The sequence below is a fragment of the Odontesthes bonariensis genome, chromosome 22, assembly GCF_027942865.1.
Source record: "Odontesthes bonariensis isolate fOdoBon6 chromosome 22, fOdoBon6.hap1, whole genome shotgun sequence".
NCBI lineage: Eukaryota > Metazoa > Chordata > Actinopteri > Atheriniformes > Atherinopsidae > Odontesthes > Odontesthes bonariensis.
Window position 1 is genome coordinate 13,449,198 of NC_134527.1, and position 23,312 is coordinate 13,472,509.

The 23,312-nt window shown below is 45.3% G+C and overlaps 1 protein-coding gene across 1 annotated transcript in view; it reads left to right on the top strand.

The window, feature by feature from the left end:
- The window catches only part of lrrc75bb (leucine rich repeat containing 75Bb), a 40,864-nt gene that overhangs the window by 14,000 nt on the left and 3,552 nt on the right, over positions 1–23,312 (top strand). The window lies entirely within an intron of this gene.

Sequence of the window (23,312 nt, forward strand, 5' to 3'; positions counted from 1 at the left end):
CTCAGTACATGAGTACATCTGCTGGCGCTTGGGGGCTACTCTTGATCGCGCTGTTAGGAAAGCCAATTCCACCTTCTTGCCTGGTATCTCTGTACGCAAGTACGCTACTGAGCCATAGGCTTTCTCAGATGCGTCGCAGAAGATTTGCAGGCTTCGCAGAGCAGCAGGGTTGTCCAGAGGGGGGCTTGTATAGCAACGAGGCAGGACAATCTCTGGAAGGTGTTGCAGCTCGGCTTCCCAACTCAGCCACGCCTTGAGAGCATCCTCTGGCAAGGAGGGATCGTCCCATTCTCTTTCCTTCTTCCACAGGTACTGCACAATGATCTTGGCTCGCGTGGTGAAGGGTATAAGAAAGCCTAGTGGATCGTAGAGCCTTGCCAGTGTGCTGTAGATATTCCTCATAGTAGGAGTGGGGCTTTCTGAAAGTCGATACTTGTAGCCTAGAGTGTCTGACGCACATAGCCAACGGAGTCCAAGGGTGAGCTCTTGAGGATCTTCATGGGAATCTATGAGCCATAGCTCACTGCTCTCAGATCTTGACTCCTTCGGCAGGTGGCTGATGACTTCCGGGGCATTACTAGCCCATTGGCGCAGGTCAAAGCCACCTGTGGCAAGCTGAGCCTTGAGTTGGTCAACCAGCTGCCGGGATTCTTCAGTGGAGGGGAGGCTTTGCAAGTGGTTGTCTACGTAGAAGCACCGCTCAATGGCCACACGAACACCGTCCCCTGGCTGGCAGTGGTCTGCCACATGCTTCTGCAGTGCATACGTTGCACAGCAGGGGCTGCATGTGGTCCCAAAGGGGAGGACTTGCCATTCATAGACGCTTGCTGGTAAGTCTCTCTTCAGATCCCTCCACAAGAAGCGGAGCAGAGGCCTGTCCTCTGGTAACAACCGAACTTGGTGGAACATGCCCTTGATGTCACTGCTGAGGGCGATGGCATGTTCCCGGAATCTCAGCAGGACACCAAGAAGGCTGGAGGTAAGGGTTGGACCAGGGAGAAGTAACTCGTTCAGGTTCTGACCTTTGTAGGTGAAGGAGCAGTTAAACACAATCCTGTTTTTCCCGTTATGCGTCACCATGTGGTTTGGGATAAACCAGGACTCGGTTGATGCGTTTACCTCCTCATCTTTAATCTTGACAACATAGCCGGCCTGTTTGAGTTTCGAAATCTCCGCCCCATAGGCTGCTGCTTTCTCTGGGTCTTTAAGCAGACGTCTTTCAGTGCTCCGCAGATTGGCCAGGACAGCTTCTTTGGGAGTTCGGAGGCAGGGCATGTCCTTTACACGTAGCAGTGGAGTGGCGTAGCGCAAGACTCCATCAACTTCCACCCTCACTGTCTTTGTGTCTAGCGTGTGTACTGCCTCCTGGTCCTGCTTTGAACGCGTCACCACCCTTTCACTCTTGTATGGCACCACGTCGTTCTGCCATAGCTTCTCCACATGGTGTTGGAGCTGCTCTGAGGGTGAAAGTATGCCAATATTCAGACACAGTTCGGGCTGGAGCTGTTGCCGAATGACACTGGTGGGCCCTTGGACGGCCCAGCCCAGTCGGGTCTTCACAGCCGCTGGTCCTCCTGGTGGCCCCAATCGGACTGGCTCTGTCGGGGTAATCAGGTGAAGATTATCAGATCCAATGAGGACCATTGGCTGAACTCTGTCTGTACCTGCGCTGGAGCATCTTAACAGGCTGGGAGTGCTCTGCCAATCCCAGTTGTTCAGCAGTAAAGGCTCTCTGGATCTGGAAGTGTTTCTGCGGTTGACCAGCAGGTGAGATGGCGAATGAGACAGACATGCCCTGCAGCACTTTCAGGTCTTGCTGCACTGTTCTAAGAACAATCTGCTCTGGCTCACCTTTTAGATGTAAGGCCTTAGCAGCAGCTTGAAGGAGCATTGTTCGCTCTGAGCCATCATCTAGTATTGCATAAGTTTCCATAGCCTTCTCCCCATGGTGTAGCACCACCTTCAACACCTTTAAGAGCACTTGGCTGGAGCCTGCCTTGCGGTCTAGATAGAGCACTTCATTGGTTGGAGCACTCACTAGGAAGGACTTCTCCTCTCTGGCTGGCTTTGTGTTGAGGTCATGAAGGGCATCCAGATGTCTCCCTCCACAAGACTTACACCTGGCTTTCAATCGGCATTGGGTGGCTTGGTGGGAACGACCGCAACGCCAGCACCGTCTGTTGCTCTTGATCCAGGCACTGCGCTGCTCAGTTGTGAGCTGACTGAAAGTAGTCCACTGGTTCAAGTAGTGCTGGGCATTGCTACAGTATGGGCATGATGGTGGGACCTTACTCGCGGGGCTAGCAGTAGGCGTTGTACTCTCTGAAGGCTTCTCGGTACCATGGAGTACTGTGGTGGGCTTAGCCGACTTGAAATCCTTTCTTCGCTCTTTCTTACCCTCAGTGGTCTCTTTCACATCTTTGTACAAACACTGCCCATACTCTTGGACCTTTAGCTCAAACTCTAGCCAGTTGGAGTAGTCGAACAATGTGGGTACTCGGACATTGAGTGGATGCACATACTTCATGAAGTCAGCACACCGCTTTTGTGGGAGCTTGGACATCAGCCTGGTGACGTGCGACCCACACTTCAGCTCTATATGACCCTCTTCTCCAAGCTTGTCGAGCATGCCAACCAAGGCTCTCACTCTGAGGGCAAACCTCTTGAAGGCGGCCGCGTCTTGGCTTCGGATGGTGGGCGCCTCCATTAACTCTGCAATGCGCCGTAGCGCCAACTGATGAGGTTGCCCATAATGCACTGTGAGTGAGGCCATGGTATCCGTATATGGTTGGGGAGAGTTCATATACGAGTCTGCTATGAGGAGTGCATCTTCAAATTTAAGGTGGTCCAAAAGTATTTGGTATTTAAACCTTTCTGTAGCATCTGCAGGGAGGAGGTTCTCAAGGGAGTCTTTCATCCTATTAAACTCACGGGGGTCCCCTTTAGTGAAGTTTGGGATGGTAGCTTTAGGCCCCCTATAGACACTCTCTCTCTGTCGGTGGGCATAGGCATCCTCATGGTTTGGGTCACTAAATGGGGCTTGGCGTAGAGTGTTGAGATGCATAGGTTCAGCTTGAGTAGACAGTGGCCGGTGAGTGGGCCCTTGCAACACAGACGCTTCAGAATATAGCTCACAGTAATCAGGTGTTGGTACCCTTGGTGGGTGCTCTGGGGCCCTCCCCATCCTCCTAAGACAGGCTGTCAGCTCTTCCACTAGAGGCACTGGCAGAGGAACTGTTGCTGATGGATACGGCGTGCCGTCCTCGGCCACAGGTGGGGGAGGAGGAGGCCATTCTCCATCTTCAATTTCGTCCTTGACAGCTACACGCATAGGGGGTGTGGGCGCCGGAGTGGCCTGTGCAGCTGGCTGTGAGAGGCTGCGATCCAAGGCATCCCTGGGTAGCGCTGGCGGTATTCGTGCTGGTAACTGTGTGACAGGGTCTGACAATAGAGAGGGGGGAGGAGGAGGCAGGGATATGTCTGACTGTTTACTTGCGTTGAGCTGCCTTTGTATCTCCATTACAGTGGCCTGAAGCCTGCGATTCTCTTCCTTAACCTGGCACAGCTCCTCTTGCATTGCAGGTGAGGGGTCTAGTGGTGGTCCGATAAACCGTGGATCAGGGGTGCTATGATACTGGGGTCCCGAGTACACTGACTCTCTGGGATACTTTGGTCGGGCATCATACGATGGGGTCCACGGGTTAGAGAGCACAGGTGGGGCAGAGTCTCCACGCCTCTCCTGACTGTAGTATGGTTGCTGGGTTAGGAGATCATACTGGCTTGGGGCTGCTGTAGCGAACGGAGGTCTATCAATGGGTGGCAGCTGCACTTCATAATCATCCATCCACGCTGGGGGACGTATCTGACGTCGGGGGCGATCATCAGCAGGTGTAGTCATATCTCTCCTCTCATATGGAAACATTTTCAAAGTTCACAGTGATCACTCTTCCCGGGTTTCGGCACCAATTTGTAATGAGGGATTCCAATATTTGTATTCAAAACTGGTTGGGAGAATTGTGACCGCTGTGGTGCATCAGTCAAAATGCACAAGATCCATTTCTTGAGGATTTATTAACCATTAAAGGGAATCTTTACATCTACGTGGGTTTTACTGCAGTTACTGTGTGGTTCTACAAACAGAGAAAGCAGAAAATATACCTTATTAACATTACCATGTGGTTGGCTGGACATCACACTTACACTTACCAACTAACATCAAATATACTAAAATATATTTACAAATAATCATATTAGTAGTGATGTTACCTCCAACACCGAAGCTTCGAAGCACGCTTCAAACTCGACAGGGTAGTTATAGTGAAGCAGTGGGCCGGAGCTTGCTTCATGTGACGTCATTGATGACGTTTGAACCACTTCACTGCTTCATTCAGACCGAGTCAGCTGACTGCTTCGAGTTGATGTGCGGAGCTTTGAACATTTGCCGCGATTCAGTGTATTCAATATGGCTGAAGCCCCGGTTCATGTCCCCGTTCTACACGTATTATACGTTACGAACAGCTCTCGTTTTTTGATATTCGGAGTTTTGGATTATTCTCTCATGGAGCAACCATCGAGGAAGCGTTCTAAAGTGTGGGAATATTTCGACCCAAACAGTTCCTTCAGCACACCAGCCTCCTCTGTTCCCTGTGACAGAGTATTTTCCAAAGCTGGAGAAATTGACTCAAAAAAAAAAAAAAAGAAACCGTTTGAGCCCTTCTACTGTGCAAAAACTACTTTTCTTGAATTAAAACACCTGAAGTAACATAAGCACCCTCTTTATTACACCAAGCACACTCCCAAAGAAAATATGAATGACAAACCAAAAATTTTCACATTGTTTTTAAATTATTATTCCATCCATCCATCCATCCATCATCTGCCGCTTCTCCGGGGGTCGGGTCGCGGGGGCAGCAGCCTAAGCAGAGAAACCCAGGCGTCCCTGTCCCCGGCCACTTCCTCCAGCTCTTCTGGGGGGACCCCGAGGCGTTCCCCTGCCAGAGATCCAACGTGTCCGGGGTCTTCCCCGGGGTCTCCTCCCAGTGGGACGTGTCTCACCAGGCGTCCAGGAGGCATCCTAACCAGATGCCCGAGCCACCTCATCTGACTCCTCTGGATGCGGAGGAGCAGCGGTTCTACTCCGAGCCCCTCCCGGATGACCGAGCTTCTCACTCTATCCACCTACTGTCCTGGCGGTGAATCGCCACGCAGCACACGCAACCGCCGGCAAAGCAAAATAAAGTATTAACGTCTCGAGCCATTAACACAAGCGCAAGACGCAAGCGCAAGGGCAGTTAAAAGAGGTATAACTCAGCCTTAAGGGAGAGCCCAGACACCCTGCGGAGGAAACTCATTTTGGCCGCTTGTATTCTCATTCTCTCGGTCACTACCACAGCTCGTGACCATAGGTGAGGGTAGGAACATAGATTGACCGGTAAATCGAGAGCTTCGCCTTCTGGCTCAGCTGATGCCGCACCGATCCGCCTGTCAACCTCCCGCTGCATTCGTCCCTCACTCTTGAACAAGACCCCGAGATACTTGAACTCCTCCACTTGGGGAAGGATCTCATTCCTGACCCGGAGAGGGCAAATTATTATTTCATGGGTAAATTAATCAATCTTTAATGAGGTACTACAAACCCATATGTACAACACACATACATACGTGTTATTATCGTGTTATTATATGCATCACATTGGCAGGGCTTCATATGGTGCAACAATCGCTACGCCAGTAGGTGTCACCCAAGGGAATTGAATGAAGCTTCGAGTAGTGAACCACTTTATGACACAATGGTTCAAAATGATTCAATGCTTCAAAAAGCCTCGTTTTGCCATCACTACATATTAGTAGACGACTTACTTCTCATTGGACGCACACAGAACACAAAAACCAGTGGATGGCGAACTAAACACAAGATATCAAACAGATTGTCTCTGCAAACATCCTTCCACTGAGCTGCTATCTTGAGAATGAAGGAAATTAACAAGGAACATGACTGGGCAAGTCTAACCTGCAGTACCTACTACTAACCAAAGGGGGCGCTGATGGGCTACTTTCTACACACTACAAAGTAAATAGGCCTAAATAAATTGCCCAAAAATACCAAGCCCAAGTCCTTCAATACACTCTGCAAATTGACATTTAGTCCTAATGGATTGATTATTAGTCACAATTTCTGACATGGTTAGTCTGACAAAAGACACAAGACAAATTTGTGATTGAGAGCGGTTTTATTGTGAAACTGTCTGCATTACACTTACACTCACACAAAAGATAGAACTTTGGAGTACGAACAGAGCGCCTAGCTTCATTTGAGTCTAGTTAAGTATATATATTCTCTCTCTAACATTCGAGAAAGTATATTCAAATGAAGCTATATACATATAAATGTGTGTGTGTGTGTGTGTGTGTGTGTGTGTGTGTGTGTGTGTGTGTGTGTAGGTCCAACAGCTCTTTTGGTGGAACCAGTGTGAAAAATATAAAGATATTTTTTGTAGACCTTTAGACCTATCACGGAATGAAGAAGGCACACCTAACTCATTCCCTGACCCAAAACTTAGTCAAAACCTACCATTTTCAGCATGTAGGCTGCACCTCAGAGGTCGTTGTATCCCTTAGAAAAGGAGATTTTGAAATCAGTAACACACAGAAAGTGGAACATCTGAAATCCGTGGTCAATTGGCATGCTGATTCCAGAGTTCAACACCCAGTGAGTCAGAGTATGTTGGGAGTAAGAACAGGTTCATTACAAATAACGAAAGAGTAATAGTAAACGAAGCCGTAGAAATTCTGTGCAAACAAACCAAAATCTCGCTGACACATTAAGTAACAGTTACATTCGAGAAAAAAAAGAAAAAAAGTCTAATAATAATGACCAGGCTTTCTCCCTGAGCAATTAACCCAGATTGAAAGATTTTTATGACAGCTTGAGTTGACTTCCCGCCCGTCTCCTGTTTGCAGTGTTTCAAAATAACACTCAACAAAACAGCAAGCCAGACCTTCCCAGTGTGCTCATTAGCAAGCTCTGTGTCTTTCACAGCCTCTGCTGCAAACATCCACACAGCAACAGATATCTCCTGTAGGACTTGCAACACTGTTTCTTTTCTCTGTGAATATAACTCTCTAAAACATGCAGAAAATGAGAATGCCTTTGGATTAAATTCAGCATCTAAACACTGCTCTCAAATGCCTTTTTCTAAAATCCTCTTTGTCAGTTTCTCTCTCTTGACTTGTCTCCTCCATCACCTTTTCACTCTCCTTTTCCTGACCACCCCTCAATCCCATCACTTTTAAAATCCCCTCCTTGCATTGATTTTCTTCTCCTCCTTCTTGTGAGGGCTCATTTTGTTCAACAGTTGCCATACATAGCAGTTTTGCAGCTTGAGCTAAGGCCCTGGGGAAAGGCTCTGTCAGGCAGAGAGAAAAAAGGGGGGGCGGAATCGCTGCAAGGTTGCAGAACAGAAATCAAATATTTCCCTCTTGCCTCGCTTTGACTTCAATTTGGGTTTGATCTTTTCATATTTTGAAGGGAAAAAGCATAAACTATCACACACCCTATAGTATATTGCATTTTTTCCTTACCTATTTTCTCCATGAAGTGGAATCTGAGCAGTCAATCTGATAAATATGGAACCTGCTCTCTATTTCTTGGCTCAAACTGGATTGTTTTCATGAAATATAAGCAGTTGGTTGCAAATGTTCACAAGATGACACATAAATCATAATTCAAGCTTTATTACCAAGGCCTGGTTTGCTTCTCCAACACAGCAAATGCAACACAAGTGTGCCACACTTCAGGCAATTTCATTTTTCTCTGCAGCAGCATGAGCCAGGTTTCTGAGAAGTACAGTACTGCCAGATTCCCAGAGGAGTTTTTAATGTTATTATGATTTATATTGAATTTCAGATTAACGGAGCTCATATCTTTTATTCGACTGAAGTTGCCTTACAGCGCATTTTGCAGAGATTGGACTCCAGTTGTGGATGCTATTTGAATTCTCGTCTCTATGTTGCAGTGTGATCATTTAGATTACAGCAGCATTTACAAGCATCTTTATCACTTTTGAGGGAATCGCTCCAGTCAAAGAGCAACATTTCCTCTTGTATTCACTGTGAGGATTTGCAGTGATAAAAGACTCCTCGTACTGATAGACATCTGACAAGGACCAAGGAATGGGAGGACTCAGATGCAGAGAGTAGCGTAGTTCAAACAAGTTTATTTTTTTAATAAATAAACAAAGGGGGCTATGAAAAAGTTATAACAAAAAATCGCTCCAGATGGAGGAAGAACAGGGTCTGTAAGAAAACTGAAAATCTCTCCTTAAAAACTGGAGGCTGTTTTTTTATGGCTAAAGCGCAAAGAACAAAAAACACTCCTAAAGGGTTGGAGGCTATAACAATGAGCTTCTTCTATAACAAATAACTTCTGTGGCTGTGAGCTATGAAAAGGCCTGGCATGAACGATAGAACGAAACACACTGGCAACAAGACAAAGGGAGACGCAGACTATAAGACACATGAGGGTAATGGGGAACAGGTGGACACAATCAGGAATCAGGGAAGACACTCCAACATGTGACACATGAGGAAGGGCAAGTGACCTGAAACGAGAGGGGAGTTATTCTTCAAAATAAAACAGGAAATCACAAGACAAAAAACAACCCCAAAATAAAACCACCTCACCGCGGTGTGACAGTACCCCTCCCTCTAGGGCCGACTCCTGACGGCCCAGGCTGATCAGGGTGATCCCTATAAAAGTCATCTATGAGGCTGTGATCCATAATGTGGCGTGACGGAACCCATTGTCTTTCCTCTGGACCATACCCCTCCCAGTCAACTAAAAACTGTCTTCCTCGGCCCCGGTTACGTACTGCCAGCAGCTGCTTCACCTTGTAAACGGGGCCGCCATCCATCACTTCTGGGGGTGGAGGAGGCGTGGGTGCTGGAACCAGGGTGCTTTCCTTAACTGGTTTGACTTGGCTTACATGAAAGGTGGGGTGGACGCGGAGAGATCGGGGCAGACGAAGGCGGACCGCAGCCGGGCCGACCACCCGTGAGATGGGGAAGGGGCCCACGAACCGAGGAGCTAATTTCTTGGAGGGAACCTTGAGGTTGAGGTCCTTGGCCGAAAGCCATACTCTCTGGCCCGGCTGGTAGTTGGGAGCGGGTCTTCTCCTGCGGTCAGCTGCCCTCTTCATCCTATCTCCCTGGCGGATGAGCACCTGACGAGCGGCTGCCCAGATGCGGCGGCACCGGCGGATCAGAGCCTGGACGGATGGTACTGACGCCTCTGGCTCGTTGTCTGTGAAGACAGGTGGCTGATAGCCGAAGGCACACATAAAAGGGGAGAAACCAGTAGCTGAGGTAGGCAGGGAATTGTGAGCATACTCTACCCAGACCAGGTGTTTGCTCCATGTGGATGGGTTCTGGGACACCAGGCACCGGAGGCCGGTTTCCAGTTGCTGGTTGAGACGCTCGGTCTGGCCGTTTGATTCCGGATGGTACCCTGAAGTCAGGCTGGCTGTGGCACCGATGAGCCGGCAGAATTCCCTCCAGAACTGGGACACAAACTGGGGCCCCCGGTCTGAGACAATGTCCTTTGGAAAACCGTGAACTCTGAAGACGTGGTTGATCATGACCTCTGCTGTTTCCTTGGCAGAGGGGAGCTTAGGCAGGGCAATAAACCTGGCCATCTTTGAGAACCTGTCCACCACCGTGAGGACCACAGAGTTACCTTGAGACACCGGGAGCCCCGTGACGAAGTCCAAGGAGATGTCTGCCCATGGTCTGGAGGGAATGGGGAGTGGATGCAGCAGTCCCATGCGTGATCTGGTGGAAGTCTTGTTGCGGGCGCAGACCGAGCAAGCCTCCACGTACTCCCGGACCTCCGGCTCCATGGATGGCCACCAGAACCTCCGGGAGATGGCAAACATGGTCCGCCGAACCCCCGGGTGGCAGGAAAGCAGCGAGGTGTGGGCCCAATGGATCACCTGTGGGCGCAACTCTACCGGGACAAAGAGACGATTTTCTGGGCACCCACTAGGTGACGGAGCCTCACCATTAGCCTGCTTAACCTCCTTTTCTATCTGCCAGGAGACCGCTCCAACCACACAGGACCGTGGAAGGATGGGTTCAGGTTCCTTGGCAACAGGCTCGGGGTCGAATAGTCGTGACAGGGCGTCGGGCTTGACATTCCGGGACCCCGGCCTGTAGGAGAGAGAAAAGGAAAAACGGTTAAAAAAAAGCGCCCACCTGGCCTGGCGAGAATTGAGTCTTTTGGCTTTACTGATATATTCCAAGTTCTTGTGGTCCGTCCAGACAATGAATGGCTGACTGGCCCCCTCCAACCAGTGACGCCACTCCTCCAGTGCCACCTTCACAGCGAGGAGCTCACGGTTGCCAACGTCATAATTTCGTTCCGCCGAGGACAGCCGCCGAGACAGGAAAGCACATGGATGCATCTTTCCATCCAGCTCGGATCTCTGAGATAAAACTGCCCCGATCCCCTCGTTGGAGGCGTCCACCTCCACCACGAATTGTCTCTGTGGATCGGGCATGGTGAGTATAGGAGCCGTGGTGAAGCGTCGCTTGAGGTTCTGGAATGCCGACTCTGCCTCTGTGGACCAATGGAAGGGCACCTTGGGGGAAGTGAGAGCATGGAGCGGAGCTGCTGTGGCGCTGAAGCCTCTGATGAACCGCCTGTAAAAGTTAGCAAAGCCAAGGAACTGCTGAACTTTTTTGCGGCTATCAGGTGTGGGCCACTCTGCCACAGCGCTAACTTTAGCCGGGTCCATCTGCACTCTTCCAGGGGCTACGATGAAGCCCAGGAAGGAGATGGTGTCGGCGTGAAATTCACTCTTTTCAGCCTTGACATATAATTTGTGCTCTAAAAGTCTTTCAAGTACTTTGGTCACATGGGTCTTATGCGTGTCTAGATCTGGAGAATAGATTAGAATGTCATCCAAATATACATATACAAAATGATCTAAAAAGTCTCTGAGGACGTCATTAATCATGGCCTGAAAAACTCCTGGGGCATTAGTGAGGCCAAACGGCATTACCAGGTACTCATAGTGGCCGCTTGGAGTGTTAAAACCTGTTTTCCACTCATCCCCTTCCCTGATTCTAACCAGATGGTAGGCATTGCGGAGATCTAACTTGGTGAACACCTTAGCTTGCTGAAGCTGGTCAAAAACAGACGACATGAGCGGCAGAGGATATCGGTTCTTTACAGTGATGGTGTTCAGCGGACTATAGTCAATACATGGTCTTAACGACCCGTCCTTCTTCCCCACAAAAAAGAACCCTGCGCCAGCTGGAGAAGATGAGGGACGGATGAGCCCCGCCTTCAGGGAGGTCTGAATATAGTCTTTCATGGCCTGTCTCTCAGGGCCGGAAACAGAGTACAAACGTCCCTTGGGGATGGTGGAGCCGGGGATTAAGTCTATGACGCAGTCATATGGTCTGTGTGGCGGGAGGGATGTCGCTTTGGATTTGCTGAACACTTCTTTGACGTGGTGATAGCAGGGAGGCACTGAACTCAGGTCCGGGTAATCGGAGTCTGCGTTGGGGTCAACAGAAACAAGATTAATTATTCTACCGTCCTCCCCCTGAGCTGGGGTGCTTATACATCGCCCTGCACAATCTTTTCCCCACCCCAAAATAGACCCGGTCTTCCAATTAACATGGGGGTTGTGGCAGAGCAGCCATGGGAATCCCAAAATCAATGAATGTGTAGGCGCCTTAAATACATAAAATCTCAGGCGCTCTGTATGTCCGTTGATGTGAAGTTCAAGAGGCTCTGTGATGTGAGTAATAGTGAAGAGTCTTTGACCATTGAGAGCTCTGGCCTGGATGGGCTTGCTTAAAAGTTCAGTTCTGAGCCCGATCTTCTCCGCTAACCCCCAGTCCATCATGCTTTCATCTGCCCCCGAGTCTATGAGAGCCCCAAGTACTGTGGTGAAAGAGTGGTGTTTTACCTTAACAGGTGAAAGTCTTCGTGAACCGGGGACAGCGGCCGTGAAGCGACTCACCATCGAAGTCCTCTTAGTCGGGCATTCTAGAACTCGGTGACCTGACTGCCCGCAGTAATAACAACGACCCTCCTGCTGCCGTCGCCGTCTCTCCTCCGGTGTGAGTCGAGCTGTACCGAGTTGCATCGGCTCCTCCACTTCTGACGCCGGCGAGTGATATTGTCGGCTCGGTGGCGAATGCGGGTAGCTCGGCCCCGCCGGCGCTTGAAGACGTGTATCCATCTCCACAGACGTCGGGCGAATCCCTCGCCGCTGATGGAGCTCATGAAGACGGTTGTCGGTCCGTATGGCGAGCGCAATAAGCGAGTCCAAGTCCAGGGGCAGATCCGACGAAACCAGTCGATCCTGGATAGATGTAGCCAGCCCCTTCAAAAACACATCATATAGAGCTGTAGAGTTCCAACCGCTCTCCGCCGCCATGGTGCGGAAGCGAATGGCGTAATCACAAACCGAGTCTTTGCCCTGTCTCACTCCACTTAACTCGCGAGCCTTCTCCCGATCGTCCGAAACCGGTTCGAAGGTCCGCAACAGAGCACCCTTGAAGTCTGCCACAGAGCGGCAGAGTGGGGAGTCCCGGGCCCACTCAGCCGTAGCCCATAACCTAGCTCTGCCAGATAAGTGCGAGATTATGAAGGCGATTTTAGATCTGTCCGTAGGAAAGGCTTGTGGCATGTGCTCAAAATGAATGGAGCAGTCAATTAGAAACGGTTTGCACAGACCCATCTCTCCGGAAAACCGCTCCGGAGGAGCCAATTTTATTCCCGTCCCGACAACGTGCACTGCAGGGGCCGGGGAGGTGGCTGCTGGCACGTCAGGAGTGGGGGGGGAAACGGTGGTCTTAGCGATAAGATCAGTCAAGGCCTGGACCTGATTAGCTAAAGCGGTCATGTGCGCGGCCATGGCTGACTGGAAACCCTCTTGCCTGCTGAGGCGGGAATCCTGGTCCTGCAGAACTGCTGCTACCTGCTGAGTCTCTGCTGAGTCCATTCTGGCCAGTGTGTACTGACAAGGACCAAGGAATGGGAGGACTCAGATGCAGAGAGTAGCGTAGTTCAAACAAGTTTATTTTTTTAATAAATAAACAAAGGGGGCTATGAAAAAGTTATAACAAAAAATCGCTCCAGATGGAGGAAGAACAGGGTCTGTAAGAAAACTGAAAATCTCTCCTTAAAAACTGGAGGCTGTTTTTTTATGGCTAAAGCGCAAAGAACAAAAAACACTCCTAAAGGGTTGGAGGCTATAACAATGAGCTTCTTCTATAACAGATAACTTCTGTGGCTGTGAGCTATGAAAAGGCCTGGCATGAACGATAGAACGAAACACACTGGCAACAAGACAAAGGGAGACGCAGACTATAAGACACATGAGGGTAATGGGGAACAGGTGGACACAATCAGGAATCAGGGAAGACACTCCAACATGTGACACATGAGGAAGGGCAAGTGACCTGAAACGAGAGGGGAGTTATTCTTCAAAATAAAACAGGAAATCACAAGACAAAAAACAACCCCAAAATAAAACCACCTCACCGCGGTGTGACAACATCTATCTATAATCTATGCATCTGACATTTTTTGAATGCACCGAATACATTGTTCAGCAAGATTTGGTCAAATGCAAGGCTGTGACAGCTGTTTTGAGCAGGTGCCATTTGCTGTGGGTGAGTTTTGATGAGATCTGTCTGAGATCTGATAACTGACCTCATGGCGCTCAGACTAATGTGCCTATCCTCCCACAGCTCACACTGTGCAGACAGTCCAAAAGTCATTTAATCCCTTTTATTAAAGTTTATATGAGGGTTGATCGTGACTGAACACAGGACACAAGCAGGACATAACTCCACAGATACTCCACATCTACATCAAAGTAGTAAATCAGCATTTAGATCGAAATAACAAGCATTTAATCGTTTTTCAAGTCAGAGTCCAAAGTCACTGCTCTTAGCATCCGTAACAACATCTGGTAACATTTAACTTCTGAAAACACTTGCAACACATCGCATTTAATGTTGCACAACTAAAATATCGAGAAGTCACAATCACACACCTTGTATTCTTACACCACGACATAATAGCAGTCCGTTGTGAAATGCTAAGCAAAGTCTCAAGAAACATAAACCGTATCAAATAGTCAAAAAAGATTTGTAGCCTCTTTGTTTTGATATTTAATTACAAAGTCACGAAGTGTAACTGAGTATGCTGAGCATGATTTCTCCTCAAATGTCTGCTCAAACCCACCCACAACATGTTAAACATGCTGCCGCTTTCCATCAGCAGTAATGACTCACTCAACCAAACCTCATGAAAAATGTGACAATAGGGGTCAGTTGTTTGACATCTTTACCCTCATGTAGGATGCCTTTCTGCAACTGCTGCTTAGACTTGTTGCCTGCGCAAACCAGGAAAGGGGCTCAGGCTTGTTGCATAAGTATGCCCTCAAACATTAGGATAACATATTGAAAATGTCTCTAATAACTCAAACCATGATGTTTTCTTCAGCCCAATTTGTTGAGGTGTCTTCGGTCAAATCCATGTGTTTGAGTCATACCCCCAACATGTCCACCATCTTCAAAAACAGACTTGGCCACTGATTTACAAAACCTCATATTTGTGAAGTCTCACATACTGCATGTTCTTGTGTGTTGACCATCCTCAGTCTGCTGGGTATCAGTATACTTAGGTTTGCTGGACGGAAAGCAGCATCTATGATGTCATATTTTAGCCTTTATGTCTTTGACATCTCACATATCTGCACCGTATCTAGTAACATCTGTTTTAACAACATTGTGTTTGCAAGAGTTACAGCAGCATGAATCGGGCAGATATAAGAGCTTGGGACAAAATCCTAATGGAGACCATAAGAACAAAGTAGTGAATAGGAGAAGTTACATTTTCTATTTCACAGCATTTACATTCTAAAGCAAAAAGAGGAACACCTAAGCCCCAACTAAACACGGCTGCAGGGTGCATTGTCAGCTTTTGTGTAAAGTGCACTTCTTTAATGCCACTGTGACATAACTCACTGGGAACTGTAGCTTAATACATAGAAGATTCCCAGGCATGTTTTCATACTACAGCAGAATAATTCCTCTAATCTTTTTAAGACTTCAATCTACAGAGGGAATGCAGGTCTTTACGTTCTGGGGGAATCTTTGGTGTTCCTCAAACTGAGTTCCTGTACTTGGAAAAAAAGATTAGAGTCATGGGGAAGATTTGGTATTACGAGAAAGAAAAAAAGACTTTGAATTCTCTGAGATTAAACTCACATTGTTAGGAGGGTGGGGAAAAAAAGCCTTTTTTTCATTTGTCTTCAGTGGTGGGCAATAAGATTGTGTCTTTCTTCTGTATGAGCAGTGTTAAAATGTCCTTCCCTTCTCCCCATCATTGTTCATAGGTTAAAAACTCATTTCCTCAAGAGGCACTTCATGTCATCATGTCATTTCTGAATCATACTCATTAGCCAGTAAAAAGCTGTCAAGGCATCTCAAATACAACTACATTTGGTTGAGAAGTGAAAATGTCTCGGACATCTCGTTAATAGTCGTTGTATCAGCTGTATTCTTGGCCCAGATTTCTTGCCAGCTTTTCAGTCATCAGAGAAGTGCTCGCTGGGATTCTGCAACCAGTGCCCCCCTGTTCGGCTTAGCCCTATTTGCTCTTAAAGAAATCTATTCTTCCACCTCTCCTTTGCTGTAATTTTGAGCTCTTCATCTTTACGCAATCTTTAGAAGGCTGTTGCAATATTTTCAAGGTTGTATACCTCGAACCTCGCACTACTACACAGTATGTAAATCTAGGCAATGTTTACACCGACATCATTTCAAATCCCTCTGAAAATTGATCTGGTTTTGCTCACAGGCAGGTGTAGGAGGAGAAAGAACAAATTAATTAATGGGATGGATTTTTCAATAAGCATGGCACTCTGGACAGCAGGGTCATTGTTCTTGGTTTACAGCATGATGTCACCTGTTGGTTTGTGGACTTTTGAGGCCTCATGTTTGGGATTTAGTTGTTACTATCTCGCATTTTTGTAGTCAGAAATTAATTGTAAGATATGGATGTGCACAAGAACTTTTGAACTGTTTAATCTGATTACGCCTGCCTTTTCTAATAAAATGACATGAGCAATATATGTAATCAACATGTGGCATGCTGACTTATGAGTTAGTTGCTTTTAATGCATGTATGACTTCACTTTCTGAAGCCAAATCACCCTCTGAAGTGTGCCTCAGCTGGCTAAATCAGCTCTAATACAGCATGCTGGACCTCTGACTAACCGCTGAGGTTGACTTTTATAACTGAAAATTGTAATGGAAATATGTGTTTTTAAGGTTCCCAGACAGTTACAGATATCTGGTTTTAAAAACTTCAGAGATGAAGAATAGTACTTGACTACATGTTGCACAGTGTGTTCAATCTGCTTTCTGTTTGACCTCCAATTTTAATAGAGACGTAAAGATCCAGCCACCATCTTTGGCCATGAATAATTGAGGGCTTCCCACCATACAAACTGAGATCCTGCAAGATGAGGGGGTGGAAGGAAGAGACACTTAGTATCTGTCGCTCCAATCTTCAGGGCATGGGGCCATAATGAAATCATTAGAAGGATTAAATGTGTTTACTGTTAAACAAAAGATTGTAGGTGTTTTTACCTGAACTTGAATTAAGACTTCCTTTGCTTTTATCAAGGAACTGAACCTCACTTAACCTCTTATGGATTTAATTCTAAGTGTAAATCTGTGATTAATCTGCTGCTGCAGCAGAAATAAAAATGACTGTTTCCGAATTGCGGGTTTTGTTCCTTTAGGGCTGATACACACCTCCCCCAGTGATGAAACCCCTCGGTTTGAGTTTGGAGACCTGCGCATTTTAATGCTTGTTTCATAACTGTGCCTTGACATACAATAGCAGACACAGGCGCACTGCTTCATGATATACAGTTATATAATCCAAAGTGTTTTCCAATGTGTCGCAGAATTCTTTTCACCTAAGCATCCAGTTCGTCACATCAAATCAAATCCTGAGTGAATATATAGCTTACCCGAGGAGTGTATCTCATTTTATATGCTGCACAGAAGCATTATGTTACATTCTACAGCAAGAAGTTATATCATAATTGACACAAAATCATAATTATGCCAATTTTTGGAGTTTGTGTCATTTTATGCATTAGACAGTATATCATTTGCTTCTTTTTTCACCTACTTATTTCCTCACTACTACTTGTACTGTTTGACATGTTTTCTGTATTCATTTGCAAAGAGCCCATGAGAGTTGTATGATGGAGTAGCTTAAAGCTGTGGAAGGTTTGTTGCACTTTGACAGACCCTTGTGTCCTGTTCTGTTCTTCTCTGTGCAATTAAAACTCCACCTTTTAGAGATGCACAAAAGATTGATGGGACCTAATCTTCAAGGATTAAGTGAGCAATTGGGGAATTTGACTCATGTTTGTAATTGTTTGTTTCTTTGTTCTCGCACTTGCTGTCAGTCCATTTGAACACCAACATTTTCCCAAAGTTCAAAGAACTAAGTGACTAAACTGAGATTTCAATACATTAAACAGCTCAGAGCTGCTTCATTGACAATGCACAATGGAGGCAGCCTTAATCAGCCCATCCGCTAAATGTTTCACTGAAATTTAATCTAAATCCAAATGAGCTTTGAGGCTATTTTTTGCTTCCCAGAAAATGTGCCATTATCCCTGTGAAACTGCATTCTCGGTGGTATATGCAATCACCATGTTTCCTAGCACATTTTCAGCAGAACCTCAGTGTCAGATTGACTGTTGGATAGTTGAGAAAATGGCTAAATTAACCCTATATGCTCTCAGTGGCTGTACATCACTCTCATTACCACAGTATAAACTGCCCCGAGACACAAAGATAAAAAATTTTAATTCTAAACTTAAGATGCATTAAGCAAACATGTGGTGGAGATGTTCGGCAGTGTAAGTTCCAGTCACAAGCTTGAAGGCACATCGAGATAAAAGCTCAGAAATAAAGGAGCAGCTTTCCACCACCTCACTTCTCATAGTTGAGTTTATACAGAGGACCCTCGTAGGCTCTCCCACGCCTGAGCCAGACTACCACCCATACATTATAAAGATGCCTGGAGGCAGAACAGCACAGATCGATCTGAGGAATAAACAAGTCAAAACCAAAGCATTGATGAAGAAGACATTGATCTGGCCTTCCCATGGGTCTGTGGAATGGCATCCACATCCAGTGTTTCTTAAGTGCTTTTATTTAATTTTCCTGGAGTCAAGTCTTTCTGTGCATGCTCAGCAGGAAATACATTTAAATGTATAGAAAATAATGTTTCCCCCCCCATCTGAGATCATACTGGATATTGTTTCTGATCTGATCACCAATATGCTGAAGATGTTTGATGTTTTAAATAAATGGGCCAAAGAGTTAACAATCAGGCAGGTAAGAAAAAAACACATGACCAGTATCTTCACTGGTGCACTCTTTAATAAATGAGTTGTTCATAGAATAGCATAGAATAGAATAGAATAGAATAGAATAGAATAGAAAAATACTTTATTCACAAATAACTCTAATAAGCAGTATTTTTTAATGTTTTAATTCCCTTTTCTTCTTTGATGAACCATATTAGCATCATGTTTTGACTAAAACTAAATTGTAAATGGTGCGTATAATAAATAAAAGCTAAGAATATGTTGGAAAGTTAGCTAAAATTAATGCAGAAACAGTTGGCTAAGAGATAACTTTGTTTTAACTAAACAAAAAAAATGTGGGTTACATTAAAGGTTCTGAATAAACAGCTTAAAGTAATAAATAGTTACATGGATAAACTTAATAAGTAATGAGATGTTTTAAAATGAGAAAAAAATTATAAACAGATTCACAAATATAACAAATTGAATAGTTGCTCAGCCTTACCATTCCAAGTGTCTGTAGTACAAATGCAAACAAAGCAAAAATACTGTTCATCTGTCAAATATGAAATTCAACGTGACATTCTTTTGTGAGCATTTTAGAGCATTTTCTGCTGATAATGAAGCGGCACTGGAGCTCATATGAGTGGCCTAATCCATTAGCAACTTGGATATTCCCAGGACAGTTCTCAGTTCTTGCAGTTACTTCTTTAAAATATTTTTTTCAGCAAAGGGTCCCAAACCAACTGAAATCCCAAGAACTCCAGTGAGGCCTCAGAGATGTCACACAGAACTGCTGAAAAACAGAATGAAAGAACATACAAATAAAAAACAATTAGATATATTACAAAGACAAGCTTACAACACTCACCACCCTGTAAAATTAAATCCCACAGCGAATGAACAAGAAATTACCTCTACCCCGTCCCCTTGTCTCCTGATGTATTACTCATTCATGAGAGTAAATGAAGGGGAACATGTATGCAATGTGGGAAGACGGGTTACAAGTCTCTGCTGCCGTTTGCTTTTAACTCTCACCCTGGTGGCAGAATATTGAGGGGTTGAAGGATTTTTCTTGTGAAAATATCCTTTCATCTTTAAGAGAACGCACATGTTCAGCCCTTTTTGCCCTTTCCCCGCCAGGTCCCCATCTCTTTCAGAGCAGGGAAAGGGTTTGGTTGCTCTTGAGCGGAAATTGATTAGCAGAATGGTGGAGCAGGGAGGCTGCAGACTAATGATGAGCACTTAACTTTTGTAACATCAGGACAGACAGCTAGACAGTGTGGAGACTAACTTGATACTAAGTGGCACCAAACATGGGCCGGAAAATGAGTGTGAATGCAGAAATCAATGGATGTTCCCTTTAATGGAGAAGCCGCAGTGTCATCTCAGGGTGTGCAGGTAGCGCACAAAAGTATATAACCCTGCTTATGATAGCGGGGAAAGTAAAGGTGCAAATATCCACAGTTTGGAAATTAAACAGGCTGATGCTCATTAATTTGAGGTGTAAGCAGTAGTTATAGTAGTCGTTAGCAGCTGTGGCTGTCTGAATAAATACCTCTATCAACACTGGCAGACTGTGCAATAGATCAAGCCACTGTAGATTCCTAATCCAGCATGATTCATCCTATCCAGTATGGCTCAGCAGATTGAATTAGTCTTCAGCAGAATATTGTAGATGTGAAACCTGTTTCTGAAATTTTTCATTAAAGGATACATTAAAAGGTTTTCTTCTGACCCTTTTTGACCTGTTCACCTAAACGCAATTCCAACATCACAAACCCCAAATGTTTTATGTCCCACCGCTGAGATTTACATAACTATAGAGCTGGAAGAACCCCTTGTTCAGTGCATAAAAGTTAGCAATTTCCCAGAGGAAAGACAAGCTATGAAAAGCAATTAGACAGTCAGCCTGAACCCACATTTAAACAGCCAATAGTTTGACACATGAGTCTCAGCTCTTATTAAATTCCTACAAGATTATATCAGTTGCTTCTGAGGATGTCAATAGATAGATTTTCCTCAGTTATTTGCTTTTAAATGAGTCTCAAGAGGGGAACGATATAGTTCGCATCATGTTCTTGCGGACACGTTTCTCTTTGAAGTTTTGTGTGTCTGACTTGGTCCAAGAGGATAGGAGCCACATCTGATAGAGCGAGACATTGTGTTGTTTACGCTGCTGTTGTTTAATCCTGATGGACTATGGCTGATGCTGTGGTTTTAGAAACGTCGTGCCCCCAGGTCTGCAGCTGGCTGAGCAGCTTGTGGGTGGAACTGCGTCCACAGAGTCCGGAGAAAGTCTGAAGCTGTCTATGCTCTGTCTCATTAAAAACACATTATTGTTCACTCTCCCCCTGCACCACCCACTCAGCTACAGTACCGACCCTGCCTGTCTCTCGGAGTAGTTTGCTCTGCATAAACATGGAAGTGAAAGGGAACTGCTGCAGCAGAGATGGCAAAACTCTCCTATGAATAACTCAGAAGGAACAACCGTCATTTTCATTACAGGAAAGAGCATAAACCGTGCACTGTGGCACAGTAAGCCCTCTGAGTCACAGGAGTCGCAAAGTTTCCCAAGAAGATGTTTTTGACTTTCCCAGAATTTTTTTCCCAGAAGCTTGTCTTTAACATTTGAGTGCTGTTAGTCACAGATCCACTGGTCTATTAAGATCAAACTAATTAATATGTAGTATATAGATAATAGTTTACAGAATTTTACAGGTGAAATACACTGCCACTCTTTCCAAATGCTCTATCGTGTTGATCACAAACTATCTAAAAAATGCCTCGTTGCTGTAGGCTGATGCAAATGATGATGGCCTTTTTTCTCCATCCATTTGCTGAGTCTGTTCGTCTTGGCACACTGAAATGAAAAAAAGCTTTTTTATCATTTTCTGGCACTTTGTCCTTTTACTGATTTATTTGAATACTTTTCATTCACAAAAGAGAGTCAGAAAATAAGCAAAATTACATGTCATGACTTGAGACTTTTTCAGGATCCCTGAAACTCAAAGTCAAGAGTAATTTGATTAGGACACTGAGAGAAATCCTTAAAAAAAAAAAGGAAATAGGAATTTGATTAACAGATTAATCAGTTCTTAGAAAAAATATCCAAAGAGCATTTGGAGGCAGGAAACTTCAGCAGGGTGCAGTTACTATGCCAACATGTTCTTGGCTAATAAGTATTGATAGGAAAGACACAGTTTTGCAATGGTCAGCTGATGATGGGGTCCATGTTTGGAGTTTTCTTGGAGCAAGTTGACATCCCTCAGCCTTTGGACTCCCATGTGACCACAATAATGAGTCAGTTGTTGAAGACAAACACACCTGAACTTAAACACCAAACTACATGTAGACTTTTCATAGCACCCAGTATTGACTAAAAGCTAAAAGCTGCTTCTCTGAAATTGAGACCAAGTTTGGTCGCTCATATATGACCTCATGTCCTGTTTGGCCGCTTCACAAATGATTTTGATTGACTCTGACAGACGTACATATTAAAAAAATAATAATAAAATCTGTATTGTAATGTTTGATAACTTGGTCCGATGAATCACTTTCCAACAGAAAGAAAATTGCAGCGTGAAAAAGCAGTGTGTGTATTGTTCTCCATTCATCTGAAGATCGTCTCTGCCCCTTTGATAAGGACCAGCAAACTGTGATAACATTTTTTAAATATGTCATATAAATGCCATATAATTGGCATATGGTTGAAAAATGCGCTTTTAGATTTAGAATTGTGCTTGTGTGCATGAAAAACAAACATGAATCTCTCTGAAAGACTGTGGGGACTGTTCCCAGACAGTGCACCAAATTCAAAAACTTTGTTTTTCTAGAAGGCTCCAGAACATGTTAGGCTACACAATGTTTGGACTCCAGTGATCAATTTGATTTGCCATAGGCTGTTTTAACTCCTTTCCAATGAGTCTTGATGTTTCATATTTCCATCTCTTTGCAAGTGTGAGAGGTTTGAGAGGTTTGATTAAATTCCACTCAAAGTTAACCATTCAAAGTGGGCAAATTTGCTTCATCAGATCAAATTCATAACAAGAGTGACAGTGACACCACGGCAGAAAAAAGGAAAAAGGCCAAGAAAAAAGCAAGAAAGTGAGAAGCAATGAGCTGGTCCAAGGATATGAGGGAGGGAGAGATGAATTATAGCCTGCTCCTGGAATCAATAATCTTACGAATCCCAGCCCTGGTGTGCTACAGATCTTTTTCTTTCCCATAACCAAGCAGAAAGGGAGAGAGGGCGACAGATGCAAAGAGCACAGCTTCTCGATTTATGAGGCTCCCTGACAAAGCAGAGAGCTGAAAGAGGCATGGGGAGAATCCTGGCTGTGCCTGAGGATGTAGGGATGAGGAAAAGCAAATAGATCTGAGAAAAAAAGAGGATGAACCTCAGGCTACTTAAACAGAACATTTTCCTCCTGTTCGTCAGCTTTTAAAAAACAACTTTCCCACCCTTCTGGTTTATTGTTATTTGTTTGACAGATCTCCTCCCTCTGACTTCTCCTCAGTCCAGACAATAAATCATATATGTTGCAGCAGGCACTGACATGCATGTTGCTGCCTTCGAGCTCTCCTGTACACATTCAACCTCATTCTAATACAGACAGAACATTTTGCTGCAGATTCTCCAGTGCAGGCAGAGGCAGTGACGGTTACCATGACCCAGCCTCACAAGCAGATGCTATTAAAAGTACTTTTCTGTAAGATGGATTCACCTAGTTGTTTAAAGGATTCAAATAGATTATGATGGCAGCTTGCATTCATCATTTTGTCTCTTTACTTCACAGCGTTTGTCCATCTCTTATGTAACCTTTATACATTGTGTTTTACACATTGACAAAATTTAAAGAACATATTGGCATACTCTTA